Genomic DNA, 5,000 nt, shown 5'->3' on the forward strand with positions numbered 1-5,000 from the left:
AGGAGAGGAGGGAGGGGGGGGGAGGAGAGAGATGGGAGGCAGAGAGAGGAGAGGGAGGGGAGGAGAGAGAGGAGGGGGAGGGGAGGAGAGAGAGGGGGAGGGGAGGAGAGAGAGGAGGGAGGGGAGGAGAGAGGAGGGGGAGGGGAGGAGAGAGAGGGGAGGCAGAGAGAGGAGAGGGAGGGGAGGAGAGAGAGGAGGGGGAGGGGAGGAGAGAGAGGGGGGGAGGGGAGGAGAGAGATGGGGGGGAGGGGAGGAGAGAGAGGAGGGGAGGGGAGGAGAGAGAGGAGGAGAAGGATATAAGTAGAAGAGAGACAGACAATTAGTTGACCAGTAGAAGAGAGACAGCCTTATCCACTGACAACATGGACGTTATGACAGTGTTATGACAGAAATTATGACAGGCATTATGACAGGGTTATGACAGGGTTATGACAGGGTTATGACAGGGTTGACGGCGTTATGACAGGGTTATGACAGGGTTATGACATGGTTATGACAGGGTTAGTACAAGTTAGGCTGTTTGGGGCTCCCTTTACCCAAAAAAGATGGAATGAACCCATACCTTGTTTTAGGAGGGTGGACTGGGGGTTGATATAGGATTGAAAGACTAGCACTTAGGCAAGCAGAGGTTTGTGTGTGAGTAATGAGTTACTATGGAAAATACACTACTATGCAAGAGCACTAAGCAGCAGCAACTTAGCCTAGCATATAAAAGCCTATATATACACACAGTATATATATATATATATATATATATATATATATATATATATATATATATATATATATATATATATATATATATATATAAAAGTATGTGGACACCCCTTCAAATTAGTGGATCGGCTATTTCAGCCACACCCGTTGCTGACAGGTGTATAAAATCTAGCACACAGCCATGCAATCTCCATAGACAAACATTGACTTTACTGAAGAGCTCAGTGACTTTCAACGTGACACCGTCATAGGATGCCACCTTTCCAACAAGTCAGTTTGTCAACTTTCTGCCCTGCCAGTCAACTGTAAGTGCCGTTATTGTAAAGTGGAAACGTCTAGGAGCAACAACGGCTCAGCCGCGAAGTGGTAGGCCACACAAGCTCACAGAATGGGACCGCCGAATGCTGAAGCTCATAGCGCGTAAAAAATAATCTGTCCTCGGTTGCAACACTCACTACTGAGTTCCAAACTGCCTCTGGAAGCAACGTCAACACAAGAACTGTTCGTCGGGAGCTTCATGAAATGGGTTTCCTTGGCCGAGCAGCTGCATACAAGCCTGAGATCACCATGTGCAATGCCAAGTGTGGGCTGGAGTGGTGTAAAGCTCGCCGCCATTGGACTCTGGAGCAGTGGAAACGCGTTCTCTGGAGTGATGAATCACGCTTCACCATCTGGCAGTCCGACGGACAAATCTGGGTTTGGCGGATGCCAGGAAAACGCTACCTGCCCCAATGCATAGTGACAACTGTAAAGTTTGGTTGAGGAGGAATAATTGTCTGGGGCTGTTTTTCATGATTCGGGCTAGGCCCCTTAGTTCCAGTGAAGGAAATCTGAACGCTACAGCATACAATGACATTCTAGACGATTCTGTGCTTACAACTTTGTAGCAACAGTTTGGGGAAGGCCCGTACCTGTTTCAGCATGACAATGCCCTGTGCACAAAAGCGAGATCCATACAAAAATGGTTTGTCGAGATCGGTGTGGAATAACTTGAATGGCCAGCACAGAGCCCTGACCTCAACCCCATCGAACACCTTTGGGATGAATTGGAACGCCGACTGCGAGCCAGGCCTAATCGCCCAACATCAGTGCCAAACCTCACTAATGCTCGTGGCTGAATGGAAGCAAGTCCCCGCAGCAATGTTCCAACATCTAGTGGAAAACCTTCCCAGAAGAGTGGAGGCTGTTATAGCAACAAAGGGGGGGACCAACTCCATATTAATGCCCATGATTTTGGAATGAGATGTTCGATGAGCAGGTGTCCACATACTTTTGGTCATGTAGTAATGTAGTATATATATATATATATATATATATACACAGTACCAGTCAAAGGTTTGGACACACCTACTCATTCCAGTGTTTTTCTATAATTTTACTTTTTTCCACATTGTAGAATAATAGTGAAGACATAAAAACTATGAAATAACACATATGGAATCATGTAGTAACCAAAAAAGTGTTAAACAAATCAAAATATATTTTATATTGAAGATTCTTCAAAGTAGCCACCCTTTGCCTTGATGACAGCTTTGCACACTTTTGGCATTCTCTCAACCAGCTTCATGAGGTAGCCCTGTGTAGCTCAGTTGGTAGAGCATGGCGCTTGCAACGCCAGGGTTGTGGGTTCGATTCCCACGGGGGGCCAGTATGAAAATGTATGCACTCACTAACTGTAAGTCGCTCTGGATAAGAGCATCTGCTAAATGACTAAAAATGTTTTTAAAATGTAGTCACCTGGAAAGCATTTCAATTAACAGGTGTTAATTTGTGGAATTACTTTCCTTCTTAATGCGTTTGAGCCAATCAATTGTGTTGTGACAAGGTAGGGGTGTCCATATTATGTCAAGAACAGCTCAAATAAGGAAAGAGAAATGTCAGTCCATCATTACTTTAAGACATGAAGGTCAATTAATACCGAACATTTCAAGAACTTTGAAAGTTTCTTCAAGTGCAATCGCAAAAACCATCAAGCAATATGATGAAACTGGCTCTCATGAGGACCGCCACAGGAAAGGAAGACCCAGAGTTACCTCTGCTGTAGAGGATAAGTTCATTAGAGTTACCAGCCTCAGAAAGTTGCAGCCCAAATAAATGCTTCACAGAGTTCAAGTAACAGACACATCTCAACATCCACTGTTCAGAGGAGACTGTGTGAATCAGGCCTTCATGGTCGAATAGCTGCAAATAAACCACTACTAAAGGACACCAATAATAAGAAGTGACCTGCTTGGGCCAAGAAACACGAGCAATGGACATTAGACCGGTGGAAATCCAAATTAGAGATTTTTGGTTCCAACCGCCGTGTCTTTGTGAGACGCAGAGTAGGTGAACGGATGATCTCCGCATGTGTGGTTCCCACCGTGAAGCATGGAGGAGATGGTGTGATGGTGCTTTGCTGGTGACACTGTCAGTGATTTATTTAGAATTCAAGGCACACTTAACCAGCATGGCTACCACAGCATTCTGTAGCGATACACCATCCCATCTGGTTTGCACTTAGTGGGACTATCATTTGTTTTTCAACAGGACAATGACCCAACACACCTCCAGGCTGTGTAAGGGCTATTTTACTAAGAAGGAGAGTGATGGAGTGCTGCATCAGATGACCTGGCCTCCACAATCCCCTGACTTCAACCCAATTGAGATGGTTTGGGATGAGTCGGACGGCAGAGTGAGGGAAAAGCAGCCAACAAGTGCTCAGCATATGTGGGAACTGCAAGACTGTTGGAAAAGCATTCCAGGTGAAGATGGTTGAGAGAATGCCAAGAGTGTGCAAAACTGTCATCAAGGCAAAGGGTGGCTACATTGAAGATTTTTAAATCAAAAATATTTTTTTATTTGTTTAACACCTTTTTGGTTACTACATGATTCCATATGTGTTATTTCATAGTTTTGATGTCCTCACTATTATTCTACAATGTAGAAAATAGTACAAATAAAGAAAAACCCTTGAATGGGTAGGTGTGTCCAAACTTTTGACTGGTACTATATCTATATCTATATCTATAGAGAGAGAGAGAGAGAGAGAGAGAGAGAGAGAGAGAGAGAGAGAGGTGAAGTTTAAGCATTGCACTTCAGGGTTCAGTGTTAGTGTACAGGGTTTGTGTACAGGGTTCAGTTTTAGTGTTCAGGGTTCAGGGTTCGTGTACACGGTTCAGTGTTCAGTGTTTGTGTACAGTCTGCAATCACTAGATGGCATTGCTGGAGAGGACAAAATTCTAACAACAAGTAGTAAGGGTTAGAGGTTAGAGGTTAGTAAGGGTTAAGGTTCAAATCCCATCTAGGATTACAACATGTTATAGTCCTGTCCTTTATAGCCTGGCTGTCAGGGGGTCGGGGGGTCGGGGGGTCAGGGGGTCGGGGGGTCGGGGGGTCAGGGGGTCGGGGGGTCAGGGGGTCGGGGGTTATATCGGTAGCGTCTGGGGAATTAGAGGTCGGCAGGAAGTGATTGGGGTTCGGGTTAGGTGTCCTTGCCTAAGACACTGTCCTGCATCGCGGGGGGCTGTCTGGAAGCCTGCCAGAGAGCTAAAGGGCTTGAGCTCAGGGGGCGTCGAACCGCTGCGCTGTGCACACTGCTCCACCTCACAATAGGCACTGCAATACACAAACACACACAGATTAAAGCAACACACCCTCACTTTACAACTCTACACACACTTTAAAACTCTACACACACACACACACTAACACTAACATTTTAGTCATTTAGCAGACGCTCTTATCCAGAGCGACTTACAGTTTTTTAGTGAGTGCATACATTTTCATACTGGCCCCCCCGTGGGAATCGAACCCACAACCCCATGCTCTACCAACTGAGCTACAGGGGACCCTACACACTCTAACAACTCTACACTCAATAACTCCACATTATATGGCCGCTGACTTCTAAAGGGACACAGAGGACTGAGTCCTGACTTGACTTCTAAGGGACACAGAGGACTGAGTCCTGACTTGACTTCTAAGGGACACAGAGGACTGAGTCCTGACTTTACTTCTAAGGGACACAGAGGACTGAGTCCTGACTTGATTTCTAAGGGACACAGAGGACTGAGTCCTGACTTTACTTCTAAGGGACACAGAGGACTGAGTCCTGACTTGATTTCTAAGGGACACAGAGGACTGAGTCCTGACTTGATTTCTAAGGGACACAGAGGACTGAGTCCTGACTTGACTTCTAAGGGACACAGAGGACTGAGTCCTGACTTTACTTCTAAGGGACACAGAGGACTGAGTCCTGACTTGATTTCTAAGGGACACAGAGGACTGAGTCCTGACTTTAC

The 5,000-nt window shown here is 45.8% G+C and overlaps 1 pseudogene; it reads right to left on the reverse strand.

Moving 5' to 3' along the window:
• LOC123481202 overlaps positions 1 to 5,000 on the reverse strand; it is a 274,390-nt pseudogene that overhangs the window by 41,193 nt on the left and 228,197 nt on the right.

Source organism: Coregonus clupeaformis, unplaced genomic scaffold, assembly GCF_020615455.1.
Source record: "Coregonus clupeaformis isolate EN_2021a unplaced genomic scaffold, ASM2061545v1 scaf0252, whole genome shotgun sequence".
NCBI lineage: Eukaryota > Metazoa > Chordata > Actinopteri > Salmoniformes > Salmonidae > Coregonus > Coregonus clupeaformis.